The sequence below is a fragment of the Crinia signifera genome, chromosome 8, assembly GCF_055691185.1.
Source record: "Crinia signifera chromosome 8, ASM5569118v1, whole genome shotgun sequence".
Classification (NCBI taxonomy): Eukaryota; Metazoa; Chordata; class Amphibia; order Anura; family Myobatrachidae; genus Crinia; species Crinia signifera.
The window spans coordinates 20,928,932-20,945,404 of record NC_139224.1 but is presented as its reverse complement, the minus strand read 5'-3'; the positions used below and the strand labels follow the sequence as shown (position 1 = coordinate 20,945,404).

Here is a 16,473-nt window from a genome sequence, read left to right as displayed (position 1 = left end):
GTGTGTGTGTGTGTGCAGTAGTTTTAGTGTGCCCTGTGTATGTGTGTGTGCAGTAGTTTTAGTGTGCCCTGTGTGTGTGTGTGTGCAGTAGTTATAGTGTGCCCTGTGTGTGTGTGTGTGTGTGTGTGCAGTAGTTATAGTGTGCCCTGTGTTTGTGTGTGTGTTTGCTGTAGTTATAGTGTGCCCTGTGTGTGTGTGCTGTAGTTAGTGTGCCCTGTGTTTGTGTGTGAGTGTGTGTGCTGTAGTTATAGTGTGCCCTGTGTTTGTGTGTGAGTGTGTGTGCTGTAGTTATAGTGTGCCCTGTGTTTGTGTGTGTGCAGTAGTTATAGTATGCCCTGTGTGTGTGCCCTGTGTGTGTGTGTGCTGTAGTTAGTGTGCCCTGTGTGTGTGTGTGATGTAGTTAGTGTGCCCTGTGTGTGTGATGTAGTTAGTGTGCCCTGTGTGTGATGTAGTAAGTGTGCCCTGTGTGTGTGTGTGTGTGTGTGTGATGTAGTTAGTGTGCCCTGTGTGTGTGCAGTAGTTATAGTGTGTGTGTGTGCGTGCAGTAGTTATAGTGTGTGTGCAGTAGTTAGTGTGCCCTGTGTGTGTGCAGTAGTTAGTGTGCCCTGTGTGTGTGCAGTAGTTAGTGTGTGTGCTGTAGTTAGTGTGCCCTGTGTTTGTGTGTGAGTGTGTGTGCTGTAGTTATAGTGTGCCCTGTGTTTGTGTGTGAGTGTGTGTGCTGTAGTTATAGTGTGCCCTGTGTTTGTGTGTGTGCAGTAGTTATAGTATGCCCTGTGTGTGTGCTGTAGTTAGTGTGCCCTGTGTGTGTGTGATGTAGTTAGTGTGCCCTGTGTGTGTGTGATGTAGTTAGTGTGCCCTGTGTGTGTGTGTGTGATGTAGTTAGTGTGCCCTGTGTGTGTGTGTGATGTAGTTAGTGTGCCCTGTGTGTGTGTGTGTGTGTGTGATGTAGTTATAGTGTGTGTGTGTGCGTGCAGTAGTTATAGTGTGTGTGCAGTAGTTAGTGTGCCCTGTGTGTGTGCAGTAGTTAGTGTGTGTGCTGTAGTTAAAGTGTGCCGTGTGTGTGTGTGTGCTGTAGTTATACTGTGCCCTGTGTGTGTGCTGTAGTTAGTGTGCCCTGTGTGTGTGCTGTAGTTATAGTGTGCCATGTGTGTGTGTGCTGTAGTTATAGTGTGCCCTGTGTGTGTGTGCTGTAGTTAGTGTGCCCTGTGTGTGTGTGTGTGTGTGTGTGTGCTGTAGTTATAGTGTGTCCTGTGTGTGTTGTAGTTATAGTGTGCCCTGTGTGTGTGTGTGTGTGTGTGCTGTAGTTATAGTGTGCCCTGTGTGTGTGTGTGCTGTAGTTAGTGTGCCCTGTGTGTGTGTGCAGTAGTTCGTGTGCCCTGTGTGTGTGTGTGTGTGCAGTAGTTATAGTGTATGTAGCCTGTGTGTAGTGATCTAACCGACAGATTTTTTATCTTCACATAGAAACGTTTCATAGAAAGTACTGAATAGGAGACTTTATCAGATATTATTTGTATTACGCCATCATGCAGCATTTTCCTACCTGTGTGTCAGACTTTGTGAAGAAACCCTGTGTGGACATGGGGTGTGCACACAAACTCCACCCAGATTTATTGGAAATGTGTACTACTGTGCCACCATTAGCATTAGAATGCTCTTGTATCTGCCGCTGACATTGTCTGTGCCGCATGGCTATTTACAAGCTCATTTACTTGCTGGGCGGATTGCTTTTAAGCGTGTTGGACAAATTCCAAATGCCAGGTAGTAATAAATGTGATCGCTAATATGCCCAGCATGCACTTTCTTTAGTCCTTTTATGTCAATGAATTTATCTCTCCCTCGGCTCCCAGCAGCACTAGGGCGAGTGCCTTCACCAGAACCCCACTTTGCAGTTTGCCACACAGTCCCGTAAACTGGTGCTGAATGGATGGAGGACCAGTCACCTCTGCATGGACAATACAATTAGCTGCACAATTTGCCGCAGGTGCATTTAACACTATTTTTGGTTTGCACTAAGGGCCTTATTCTGGTTCACTCCTTCTGGCAAATTCCTTCTTAGATGGACAAAACCATGTGCACTGCAGGTGGGGTAGATGTTACTTGTTTAGAGAGTTAGATTTGGGTGGGGTTTTACTTCAAAGTGAGATCTATATTGCAGTGTACAAATAAAGCAGCCAGTATTTACCCTGCACAGAAACAAAATAACTCACCCAAATCTAATTCTCTCTGCACATTTTGCATCTGCCCCCCTGCAGTGCACATGGTTTTGTCCATCTAAGAAGGAATTTGCCAGAAGGAGTGAACCAGAATAAGGCATTAAGGTCATGTATGTGATAGCTGCATAATTTCACATAGAATATATCCCTTACCACGTGTAACTTCATGGGGCTTAGTGAATAGCTCCGGGCACTTAACCCACAAGATAATCGCTTGTGGTAAGTCCCATGGTTTATTGAATTCCTCTCTCTGTGCCTCTCTGGGTTTCTGCAGACTCCTATGGTGGAATTCACTTGTCAGCGCTGCTCTGTGTACTGATCCCCACACTGAGCAATTCAATTGTTGCTCTGTTCAGGCATGGGTGGACACATTTCTTCTCTCAACCAATTGATCTGATACGTATAAATATCTGCGAGTCATGGTTAGGGCCCCCAAAATAATATTTTGATGCCTGTTTAGGCTTCAAATCGTAGACTTTTTGGACATTTCTGCCTGCTGCTAAGTTGGAAATGTTGGTTCTGGTGGGAGATTCTATGCAAGAACCGCATTCTGACTTTAATGCTCCCGGCGATGCGCTTTCCTCCACGCTAGGGGTCAAATGGCATCGCCACCCTAGTTTTGTCAGATTTCTTGTGTGAGCAGAAATCCGCCAGTTGGAATTAGCAGCTATTTCCAGCACTGAGAATTGAATCGACCCCATACATTGTTAGCTTTTAGACAGGGGCACGTTTCATGTTACTACTGCCTCACAGCGCTGAGGTCATGGGTTCGTTTCCCATCATGGCTCTAACTGTGCGGAGTTTGTATATTCTCCCTGTGCTTGCGTGGTTTTCCTCTGGGTACTCCGGTTTCCTCCCACAATCCAAAAATATACTTGTAGGCTGATTGGCTCCCAACAAAAATGAACCCTAGAATGTCTGTGTGTGCGTGTACATGTGGTAGGGAATATAGATTGTAAGCTACACCTGGGCAGGGACTGATGTGAGTGTTGGAATATTCTCTGTAAAGCGCTGCGGAATATGTGTGCGCTATATAAGAAACTGTTAATAAATAAATGCTAGCTCTGGGCCCTTCAGCTAGGAGCTAGAACCCTGGGCTAAATCTCTCTGCTAACTGAATCACCCCGAAAGAATGTGGTTCTAATAAGTCAGCATGGATTTACTTAATAAATATACAGTTCTGGGGTAAATCAATTGTGGGTGATGTGGTGCCTGGCTGCTTAAGCATGGTACGTTGTGTCGTTGATGATCATTTGTTGCGCCCGCCCCAGTTTCCAAGGTTAACCGGAAACACATTTGCAGACTACACTCCTGTTACATATTTTGTTAGTTGATTTTAATGACCAAATAGAGCTGCACTCTGCAATTATTCAGCTACAACGTGTCCAAGCTATAATATGTTCCAATGATAAATCTGGGAACAGGTTTGAATGCATTTGTTTCCATATAAAATGTCGTTATATAATAGACAAGCGGGTTCACACGAAGGGGCAGCGCCTAGCTGGTGGGCTCAGCCGTGCAGCCAGGCTTACATAAAATAAATCTCCTTCTCTGTCACTGCTGATTTGGAAAATATGTTAGAGAGCTGGTGATACTTTCGAGGATGTTCTATGTTCGGCTGCATCCTCCGGAGCCTGCTTTACAGATGGCTTATTGTCCTTGGATTTGTAACATTTCAGGACAAAAAAAAACACAAAATAATACAATGGCTTTGCGCTCTGTTGGGGGATTGTTTGTGCAGGATAGGAAGTCCATGGAATGACAAATGAAAATGTCTGTGTCAGCAGGAGCCATGTTGTCATCACAGAACAGATCCTGCATATACGGATCCCCCCAAACCCTTCTTTTGTAGGTAAACCTTGTGTCCAGGTATCCCTTCAACTCCCCCAGCAGAATTGGGTTTTGGACACACAATGTGCACACAATCCATTGTTCAATTCAGCTGCTGCATACAACCAAGGGGTCAGTGCCTGTTGCCAGGGGTCAATGCCCGTTGCCAAGGGGTCCCAGAGCCAGACGCTGGAGGTCATATTTGGCCTCTAGCGTCTGACAGGAAGCACAGCGCTGCAGCCTTACCCGGAAGTGCCAGGAGCACATAGCGCTGTGCTCCCTGTCAGACGCTAGAGGTCAAATATGATCTCTAGGGTCTGTCTCCTCCGAGCCGGATGGCGGGGGAAGGCGGCAGATCCATTAAACGAACGATTTAATGTGCTTAAAGCAATCAGTTGCTGCGATGTCGCGCTGTGCACCATTTACAGAGCCGACAATGCACGGTTTACCCGGCAGATGCAATACGCGCTGTTCCATTGCACAGGATTGAATATCTCCTTTTGGTCTTGTTTTGATGTACGTCACTTTTTTTATGGTTTCCTTTCCTGAGTACATTGATGCTTTACAAAGAGCAATAATGATTTTGGTTATGGTTTGAATGTGACCCGTTACTACTACACGATTGCGATGCATCGGGTCGATAAATTGTGTGAAAAGTGTCAAATCGTATGTTGTTTACTTCCGCTTCTGGATCGACGCGTGGTCTCGTGCGCATCAGATCCGGAGATTGCCACTGCTGCAATAAGTATATATTGTATCCTGGGGCGATGAATGTGATCGCATTCGATACATCGTATGCAGAATGCGCGCATGCAATCTAGCCGGAGTGAAGTTGGCAAGGTTATGCAAGCGAGGCGGCATGCGATACCTCAGTCTGGTGTATCTGAGGGACACACGGGTTGTAATAACAAAGCTGGCCTTTATTTTTACATGAAAAATAATGGGCCTAATTCAGAACTGATCGCAGGGCAAATTTGTTCTCAAAATGGGCAAAACCTGCGTTTTCCCCTGCGCTGTTTTTCTGGTGCTCCGCCCGGCAAGGTTCACCCTGCTGTCTGGCATTCCCCTGGCCAGGTAGAGTAGTTCGCTTGGCCGGGCAGCAGGGTCGTTTTTACAGGGGGACCGTACGGCTCGTCCCACTGTTTCATTGCCGCCGGAGGACATGGTCAGGACTCCACCGGACCGGGGACCGCTTCCAAGACCAGCTCACAGTTCATGCTGGCTGCCCTCCTGTGCTGCAGCGCTGTCTGCCAGTGCAGGCAGGCGGCAGCCAGCTTACACCCAGCAGCAAGTGCAAACCAACCCCCCTCCAGGCAATAGGCACAGGGAACGAGCATGTAACCCTCCCATGGCCACAAGCATGCAACACATAGCAACGAGCATGTAGGTAAGCAACACTTATGTGGCATAACGAATAATCTAACACACTGCACATGTTACATCTGCCCCAACTGCAGTGCAGCATGGTTTTGCACATTTTGAGAACAAATTAGCCCCGCGATCAGGTCTGACTAAGCCCAAGGTCTTTTGGCCCTATGGCCAAGTGTACTAGTGTCGGGTCCTTTTCTGTACACAGTGCCTTGATTTAGTCCTATGCAGCAACTACACCCCCCAGCCTATTGGAGGCGCTGTGTCAGACTACAGTAGTGCATGCATCCTGTCACACTCCTGCAAGGGATTACGTTTTATGTAAGGATCAATTGTTTTTTTGGGTGCTCTAATAGGTGCCCAGGTTAAGCTGTATGCTGCATAGTTTGCTCACTTACACGGGTCATGTTAATCATCAGCATTTCACAAATGGAATATGGCTTGCGGTGAGCGAAATAGCGTATTAACCGGCGAGGAGGTAGACGTTTCACAGCTGTATAAGGTATGTTGGAAATATTCGGTGGCAGTAGTGACTATTCAGAAGCACATGGGGATTTTCCCCACCGAACCATCATACAATAAACCACTGTTGCTGGAAACTGGCTCCTCTCAGCCAGCAAGCAAACTGGTTTCTCTCCAGCTGACGGATTAACCTGCGGATATACAGTAGTTGTAAGAAGTCATTCCTATATGTTCAATGAGCGTGCAGTAAGTGGCCAGCGTTGGTAGTGATGGCGGATGTAGGCCTGACAGGTCACATGCTCACAGAAGTGGGTGTAAGGTGCGATGATGGAACCTAATGACATTTGTGTACTCTTGCGTGGTCCTGTGAGAGGTGGTGCTTTTGCAATGTACGCCCTGCTGTGATGGCCTTATAAGGATATTAATAGTAGGGATGGTGTTTGACCGATGTCAAATACTTTTGCCATCAGATGGTTTCCCTCCATCAATGGCACAGCAAAACGGATTTTTTTTTGTTGCGGTTTTATTTTTTCTCAAAGTTCCGGGACACGGAGCATTGCTCCGCCCCAACTCCCGTGAAGCCCTGCCCCCACATCCTGATTGGCCCATGGGCCAGTCAGTCAAAGAAAATGGATGACCATTTATAGGTATAACTATCGACGGTCATCCATCCCATAGCTTGTAACTATTGATGGCTGGCTGCAGTATCTCCATCGATGGCGACTGTCCGATGGCCATCTCTAGTTAATAGTTTCCCAGTATTTAGTTGTCGTAGATATTTTTACCTGATTATTCCTGATGCCTCTTATGCTTTATGTATATAATGTGCAGGCCTATTCTGAGCAGTAGAATCCGTTCATTGACATAACCGTAAACTTAAGAGGAATTGCTCATATTTAGGGGGTGAAGTTGTAACGGCAGAGACCATAGGCGCTGATGTGTATTGGCAGACTGAACTGCAGTGCATCGGAGGATAGAATAAGTGTTCTATGTAATTGCTGCATGAAATGTCCCAACCTTACCCCTGCAGTCATCATGTTACCATTTAACATCTCGCACCTTCCTTGTTTACCAGTAAGATGATAAATTATTGGGATTACTGTAGCAGAAAGCTCTATGAAATGTTTGCCTGTAGAAGTCATGTGACCAGCCAGGGTCGTCTCCATTCCTGTACCGCATTGTTCCCATGGCAACAAGGACACTCCGTGGAGCTGTTGCAGTATGTGCCCACAGATATGTACGTAAACACGTGTAGAAGCTGCATTCATGTGTATCTTTAACATACGTGTACATCATGATGTAGAGTCTACACGGACAGTTTTTTTTATTTCATTTTTTTTTTTTATAGTGAAGGCAGAATTGTTCGTCCATTGCACGCAGAGCGTGGATTTAAACTTGCGATAAAAGGATTGGCATGCTTTGTGCCTATAGAGCACAGGTTCTCAAACTCTGTCCTCTGGACGCCACACGGGTCACGTTTTCCAGGTCACCAGTGGATTTTTAAAACGTTACAGTTGGTGATACACATTACTCCTGCCAGGTGACCCGTGTAGGGCTCTCAGGTTCAGGAATCACTGATATAGACAATATATCTGATCCATATTTGTTTTTATACTTCAAAAGGGTCCTGTTTTCTCCCTCCCCTAATATTCTGGTCGCCAGGCAGCAAAATCTAAGGGCCATGGCGATCTAGCCCCTGGGACTATTCAAGCCCCTGCTTACAATTATCAAGATTTCATTCAGCTGAGCCTAGTAACTCTCTGTACTGTACACATGCACGTATAAGGCTACACTGGTCCTCTGTGGGGGCGGGGGGAGGGGGATTCAAATGTTTTGCCTGTCGGTGGCTATTAGTTGACACCAGATGGGGCAATTCAAATGTTGATCTGTTCATCCGCACACAGCCACCGGAGGGGGACATCACTGTTATGATGATCTTTAATTTTGTCAAGCTGTCGGCTAGTGACGTTCCCTGTCTCTCCTGTTGTGCACTTTTTCTTTCCTGCGTTTAAGTAAATAATGAAACTTTCTGTTTTTTTTTTAACTGTTTTTGAGAGTTCATTTTAGATACCCAACGCTTTGGGGGCGATTCAATTGCGGTGCGAGCCCTACTGGACATTTATCGGAGCTATTCAATTGTTGCAATTGAATAACCCCTTTGTATTTTCTTTCATTCCATTAATGTTGTCATGGTGACCGACTACTGTATATTGTCTGTATATAATGTGGATATTTGTTTTGCCGCTTACAAGATGTGTTTGCATTGTACCTGTATATTCACTATTTAAAGTGGAACAAGCACATTTTGGCTTCCCATAAATCAAGGATAATTGACACCTAGAATCATACTGTTTAACGGTCCTACAAGCCTCCTGCAGTTTATATAGCATCATTTCTGCAGTGTTGCTGTGGAACATCAGAAACAGACAAAGTTGTGCAGTTGCTAGGTGACCCTCACCCCAATCCCCCAGTTACCTAGCACCTTTCTAGGTATGTAGTCTACATACACAATTACCAGTCTATGCGCATTGACACGTAAGTCCCCATAGAATTTGTGTGTTCCTGATTTAAGTCAGTGGAAGGGTGTATTTACTGCCTCTGTTTCCTGCGGAAGTAGTAAAATATCGGCAACAGGTGCCTGCAGCGGCCTGCTTTCTTGCTTTGTTTTTCTCTCCATCACAGACTTGCTGCTACTGTACATAGAAAATACAGTATTTTACCAAGAATAGCGCAAAAAGTAAGGGAGTGTGCTGCTTATGGTGAACACCAAGTGCCTTGTCAACAAGAACACTGAACGTGATACAATGGTAAAGAAAAAAGTTGATGACACCACTTCGCGCTAATCCCTGTGATACATGCACAAGATAAATGTTACGTATCTTTTTTAAACAGGTACGGATCCAAACGGTTTCAAATAGGGTCAACTCCTGAAACAACATAAATGATAGACAGTCTGTTTTTCTCCCATCCGACACTGAGCTTTGCAGTATGGATGTTTAAACACATGCTTGTTACCATCCTTTTTATTGTGAGTTTCCTGTACTTATTAAAACCTTTTTTATTTACTTGGAAACTGCACCATGATCTTTTCGTACTGATATACCCTTGGTGTCTATACATCCCATTTAATTGGGAAAAAAGGGTCTATCATTTATGTTGTTTCAGGTGTTGACCCTATTTGAAACCGTTTGGATCAGTACCTGTTTAAAAAAGATACGTAACATTCATCTTGTGCATGTATCACAGGGATTAGCGCTAAGTGGTGTCATTAACTTTTTTTCTTTGCTACTGTACATAGAGCATCTAAACAGATACTTCGTCTTAAACCCTTATATCGCGACTGCCTTCATTCTTTGGATTGCTGGGCATTTTGATAAAAATGTATTAGCTCTAAGTGTTCTGTAAAATGATTTATTACTATATATATATATATATATATATTAGCAAGCGATATCTGCAGATACTAGAATGTATAAAGTGCTTAAGACAGTATAGAATCTATACTGTCTTAAGCACTTTATACATTCTAGTATCTGCAGAAGACTATCTATACTATAGCTAGTCTTTTTGAGCAGACTGCCTAAACCAGGGGTGGCCAAACCGGTCCTGGAAAACTACCAACTGTCCATGTTTTTCAAATCACCTATCTAGTGCACAGCTGTAGTCATTACTAACTGTCACATTTTCATACATGCTGCATTCATTCCTACTATAGATCCACAGGTGGCCTGAGACACATGGACTGTTGGTGATCTGGAGTATGGGCTAAACTCATCTAAAATACAGAGACCAGTTCCTCAATCAGTCCCAACACTCCTCCTAGGGGCTGTGTGCCACCTATTTCGCCTCTTCGTATTTGCCCATTACGGTAGCTTCTATATCCCTGATCTTTTTTGCACACCTTTGAGCTATGAGGAAAAGAGGCGTTTTGGACAGACTCTGTGTTTCGGAATGTTGCAACGTTCCTTGGTTTGCAAGCAGAAATGTTGGGGCTGGCTGTGATTGCGCTCAACACAGAACAATTGAATTGCTGCAGCCCATTTTCTAAGTGATCTGATTTAATCTGACTAGATAGCTTAGAAAATGACCCTACATCTCTCTGTGTGTAGGGGCCAAAGCGATATAGTGATGGGTAGCCCTGCTCAGATCACTCAGCAGTCACCCCGTGTGTAGGCCCCCTATTGTCAGTCTTCCTTACTACTCAAATGGTCTTACCTCAAGTAGCACAGAGGTGTTGAGTTCTCTTTAATCTGATATCCGGTTACTTTCTAAGTATGAAACAAAAACCCAACCTTAAAACATGCATACCTGTACCTGGGGTTTGGTATATTTCATCAGCAATCACTACGTCATATATATTTGTGTAGTGTTCCCGCTAGGCTGTTTTAGCGGGGCGCTGCGCCCTGCCCGATTTTTTAAAGGGCAGAATGCGCCCTGCCCCTCTAGCAGCGCCCCGCTAAAACAGCCTGCTGCCTGCCCGCCGGAGTGCACCGGTGAAGCCCAGCGCCGCCATAGATTGCGGTGCACTGCGCTTTCCCGGCAGCTCGGGGATGTAGTTACGGCCGGGCACGCCCCCTTCAGTGATGCGCGGCCCGGGCACGCCCCCTTCAGTGACGCGCCGGCCCGGGCACTCCCCCATTTGTGACGCGCCGGCCCAGGCACTCCCCCATTTGTGACGCACCGGCCTGGGCACGCCCCCATTTGTGATGTGCCGGCCCGGGCACGCCCCCTTTAGTGACGTTGGCGTGGCCGGTCAGCCCCTCCAGTGCCCTGCCCCGTTTACTTCCTAGAAGGAACACTATTGTGTAAGGACACTGTTGCACATTAATGATGTGCTTTAATCCAAGATGTTTACATTATAAATATATATGAATGCTGCATGCACAATTTTAGTTATAATTGTAAGTACCCAAATCCCCTGTTAAACTGCATTGGCAGAGGAACATCTAACCTTACACGCAGCTGCTTTCCCATCACACCAAATAGCGCACATATTGGTCAGTTGGCAGTACCATGGTACTGAAAACTTTACTGCACACCTCTATGGGGGGGCGCGCAAGCAAATCCCTGACATACTTAATGTACCTTTATGGAACCACACATTACATCTCCAAGTGCCGGCTCAAGATCCGTTTTCTGTGACATCACCCACCTGACATTCTGCCGGGTACAGAAGCCAGTGTAAAAGGCATCACAAGCCGGGTACAGGAGCAATATTACTGCAGCACATGGGCCGGTTTGTCTGTGAGCCATGCCATTCATAGACTTATCGGATCAGCCCTGCAGCACATCTGATGCCGATGTATTGGTGGGCCTGCTTGTGTAGATGGCTGAGCCACGAACCGTCCCATACGCCCGCTACAGGAATCGCCCACATTGGCGTCACAGCCCATTTCTGATATCTGGCCCAACATATTGAGCGGCCGACTGTTAAGTGTGTAGGAATCTGGTGGTCATCCGGTCCATGTGTGCAGCAGCATTAGACTGTTAGGATTCTGTCTGTGAGACCATTCTGTGGCTGCACACTGGACACATAACAGGGGGAAGGGAAGCTCTGGCTAGGCCTGCGGTGACGTGGGTGCAGGGGGCAGTCCGCGGATATCAGCTGCCCGCCTGCTTCCCGTACAGGGTGTCTGCAAATGTAAGATGCAAAAGAGGTGTCTTACATCTGCGAATGGATGTTTATGCAGGGAAATCAGGGTGGGGGGCGGTGTTGAAGTAACATGCAACACTGCAAATTTCGCAGGTTTGCGTGTCAACCAGAATGACGACCAAAGTCTCTTCGGAGACCAAACACGTTGGGTTTGTCTGCAAACCGACAAGAAGACCCTCATCCTGTCAGGACGAAGGAAAAGGGGGGAGTATTGGCTGATTCTAATGTTACAGCTTCAATTTTATGAACCAAAGATTTGTTTGTTGGATTGTAAAATTACCTTTTGAAGATTTAGGCTTGCATTGGTCATAATAAGTAGGTTATTTTAGATTAGGTTATTCACCTATCTAAAGGCGCCATCCCACTATTGTCTATGTGTGTGTAAAAAAAAAAAAAAAATATATAGTGTTATATGTGTATAGCAGAGAGATTTTCTTCATGACATGGAGCCTGGAATACATGCAGTAATTGGCGTGATTATAGTGAATGTGTCCACCTTCCTCTGTGTCACTCCCCTGCAGCAGCTTGCTATGTTGGGGGAGAGGAGACTTCTCTAATGAAACAAGCAGCCGGTGACTGACAGCCGGACAGAGCTGTATGGATTGGTTGGATCATGCACAGGGGCAGGACCCGTGATTTCACATCATATCCTTGATCATATATTTCTAATAGTCTTGTCCTTTGTAACTATTTTATTATTAAATAATAGATCAGACCTAGCTGCAGCTGAAAACACAAGGTGGGCCATAGACAGGGTGTGCTAGCTGTTCCTCCCCCATATACCCCATATACTCCTACACACAGCCTCCGGTACCTGTATGCAGCATGATGACCGGTCCCCTCAGACCCCCAGCCCCTACAGCTGTAGTGAATCTTGCCATGTACAGCCTACGTGCCCGGCAGCACATCGCCACAATTGGGTTCCCCTCAGTAGTATTTAGTAATTCTCGCTTTCTCAGTCAAATGCTCGCACCCTGGCGCCTAAAGGGAGCTTTTGTCCTCTTGTAATGATTCCTGTTTGACATAACAAAGTTATAAAGCCATTGTAAGGGACTGGGCACAGCAGCTCTTCACCCAGAGTGCTCCTCATTTCCTCCCGTCTGTGGGGCCGCTCTGCTGGTGATGAGTCATCCTCACATTCACTGTGCTGCAGCCATCTCCTTCCATCCTGTGCATCGCTGATAAAGGAGGGGGCTGCTGGAGTAAGGAAATGGGGAATCTCTGCCTAATCCAGCAAGGTGCTACGTCTCGCAGCTTTTACAGAATGTTCCTTATCTGGATAAATATGCGTTTGGGCACCATCCTTGGCTAAGTCGTTGCCCTTCTTGGTGCACAGTCTGATTTGCAGAATAGCATATTGCACAGATACCTATCTTAATCCCAATATACAGAGGCTCTCTAATATCTCCAGGTCAGCCGATCACTCCAGTGTGAGTGGCGAGTGGCACTGAAGACCGGTTAGTAGTTGTCTTATACCTCTTTCACACTGCAGTTATAACCCAGTAATACCCCTTTTACACCAAAATCCCTGGTCGGACCCTGGTCTTTGAACACGGAAGTTTCCAGGGTCGGACCCTGCTTCATACCCCATTTACACAGCACTTCAACCTGGGTCGGACCTGGGTCTGCACCATTTACACTGAACCTGGGTCAGCCCTGCTTTTTCCTATGGATGACATTAAAAATGTAAATTTTAGGACTGATAAACTGCCAGCCAACCTTCCCTCAATGATTTAAATAAAAATTAAAAGACATGAAAAGTTAGCATTGAAAACTGTTGGTTGGTTTATTTAGCAAAATATTTTTTCAAAAAGTTATATTCAGTGATGAAGCGCACATAGCGGTATAAAAGTGCAGCATCACCCATGTGCTCCCCCCAGTCCTCTGCCCCTGCAGCAGCAGTCAGTTGGTCGATCTAAAGATGGTCGACAGTCATTAGGTCGACACCACTAGGTCGACATACTGCAAGGTCCACATGGGACAAGGTCAACAGGTCATTAGGTCGACACAAGCATTAGGCCGACATATACCGACAGGCGGTATTTCATGCCCTAATATCCACTAGGGCAGTGATGGCTAACCTTGACACTCCAGCTGTTATTGAACTACACATCCCAGCATGCCCTGCTACAGTTTTACTATTTGGCCATGCTAAAACTGATGCAGGGCATGCTGGGATGTGTAGTTCAACAACAGCTGGAGTGTCAAGGTTAGCCATCACTGCACTGGGGCATTGTGGGAGAATAAAATAGTGTGCCGAGTGCAACTGTGTCCATGTCGACTATGTCGACATTCGGGTAAAAAAAAAACAGTGAAAAACCCCATGTTGACCTTTTGACTGTCCACCTAGACAGTCTGTCGACCTAGACCTAGACCATGTCGACCTAATGCTTGTGTCGACCTAATGACCTGTTGATCTTATCCCATGTCGACCTAGACACCTGTCGACCTTGCAGTATGTCGACCTTATGACTGTCGACAATCTTTAGGTCGACCATACAATCCATACCCCTCCCCCCAGCCCCCCAAAACAAACATAAATGATTTCTGTAGGTAGAGTATATATCCCTTAAAAAATGGAGTCACTGGAGTGGGAGGCACATCACGCACCCTCCTCCTTTAAGCTCTTGGTCCCACTACTGCCTGACAGCGCTGCATCCTAGTGCCAGACAGGGTTGTGGCAGGTCCACCTGTGGAGTGCCAGGTAGCAGACTGTGTGCACTGTCCGCACGGGTTGCTGTCTTCTGCTGCTGCAATGCACTGTGGAACGCATGGTACTGACTTACGGAAAGGCGTCCCGTGCTTCTGGTATCCTTTCAGCACTAGCCAGATGTCCCGACCTGGGTTGGGACCATTTACACCGCTCACGACCCAGGTCCGACCAGTGTTCAACCCTGGTCAGGACCTGGGTAGGAGACCAGTGTCAATGGACCTGGGTTGGTCCCATTTACACCAACACTGACCTGGGTCCGACCTGGGTTTTTCGTTGGTGTAAAAGGGGTATAATTTGCAGATTTTTAACAGGTTCAAAACGGTTATAGCTGCAATGTGAAAGCTCCAGTTTTAAATTACCGGTTCAAGTAAACCGGTAAAAAGAAGGATCCTACATAGTTCAGAGCCGTTATTTGTGCAGTGTGAATGGGTCTGAACCGGGATATTGGATCCCACACTGCTGTTCCCTCCCCCTTCCCTGGTACTAGGCAGCAGGCACCCCCGCTCCCTGCCACTCCCCTGGTACCTGGCAGCGTGTTCTCCCGCTCACCCCTCCTCACCTAGTACTAGGCAGCAGACCCCCCCCCCCCCCTGTTCTGACCCGGTTTAAGAAACGTTTCAAAAACTGGGTCAAAGCAGGTTCTGCAGTGTGAAAGCAGTATTAGAATAGAATCCTGGTACATGATTTCAGCCCCCTTTGTTCTAGTAGATATACACCTATTTGTCAGTGCGTTATTTTGTTAGCTGTAATGCCGCTGCGTGGTGGTTCTACCGCTCACTTGTTTCCCTGTTGCGGATTACATTGAATACTGTTTTCTGTTTACAAATAAGTAAAACCGTTACTGTAACACTGTGAGGAGCTCTGCAGCTGCCGGGGTTTGTCATTGTCAGCATCAATGTAACAATGTACTTTCTTGTGTGTCTGTTATCTCTGGTAACCAGCAGCTCTTTCAGACCCAGGTGCATATGAAATATATATGTACACACACACACACACACACACACGAGTGTGGTTTGCCCTCGTGAACGTTTATTCGATCACATACACACAAACAGTATTGGGAAAAGGGAGTCGGGAAGAGAACCAGCCTAACTTGCTGGATCTGAGCGTACCAACTCCACGTAGACAGCTTCCTGTTGAGATTTGTTAAAAACCCATCTTAAGGTCCATACACACTGGGCGGTTTTGCCAAGCGTGTATGGAGAACGATGGTGGGGAAAATCACTGGCCTGAAAATTGCTTAGTGCATACACACTGAGCGATTTTCCACCCTGTTGCTCATCTCTGCCCCATACACACTGGAACTGAAAGTGGCTCAAACTACAAAACTGAGCTAAAAGTCAGCCAGTGTGTTTGGGCCTTTACCCCTGTTTCCCACGCTCCGGGTCCTGCCAGGCGGCTAAACCCCACACGGACAAAAGCTGTGCCGCACAGAGTAGTTAATAATGGACATGATTGTGTCCGTTCACACGGGACGGCCACGGCCCGGCCGCCCGGTTGCAGCCGGATCCCACCACTGGAAGGGACGGCTGCCGGGCTGTGGACATCCCCTCCATTCTGCAGCACAGCTTATTGGCCGTGCGGGGTTTTGCCGCCGGGCCGTAGCCGTCCCGTGTGAATGGACACAATGTGTGTATGTGTGTGTGAGAGAGAATATATGTATATATGGTTCCACACACACACTGTCACTATAAATGGATGAAAGTTCCCCAAGGAGCAGAGTGGATGGCCACTGCATTAAGTGGGGCATTGTACTGCCGCTGATGTGAGACTGTCAACATGACTGTTGCCTGGGAAACAGAGCGTTTGCTGCTCACCGTTGTCGCATATCCACACAGCACACTTGCAGTAATATAAACCGTCCCAAGTGTTTCAGCCTATCTTTATCTTGACCGAACTAAGAGTATACAATACCTCAGAAGTTGTCATCTGGCATCTGTTTGGGGGTAGTGGCATTGGTTAGACATTTTGTGTTTGGAAGATGCGTCCCAAATGAGGTCCTTACGAAACAAACACGTAAAACCTTAAGTAGGGTACTCATTAGTCAATTTTTTTTTTTAAACAATATGCTCGGTAACGATACCGTTAACAGTATAATTTATACATGTCGTTTAGTGTCAACTCCCACAGGCTGTTATTGAACAGGTTGGTGAAGCCACCAAAATGAGTCCAGGCAGCTTCCGAGCTTAATTGCTGTTCTGTGTCAAAGCAGGGACATTAGAATATACATTAAA

General features: G+C 46.5%; 1 protein-coding gene across 5 annotated transcripts in view; it reads left to right on the top strand.

Moving 5' to 3' along the window:
• Positions 1 to 16,473, top strand: part of SETD5 (SET domain containing 5) — a 71,876-nt gene that overhangs the window by 7,669 nt on the left and 47,734 nt on the right. The window lies entirely within an intron of this gene.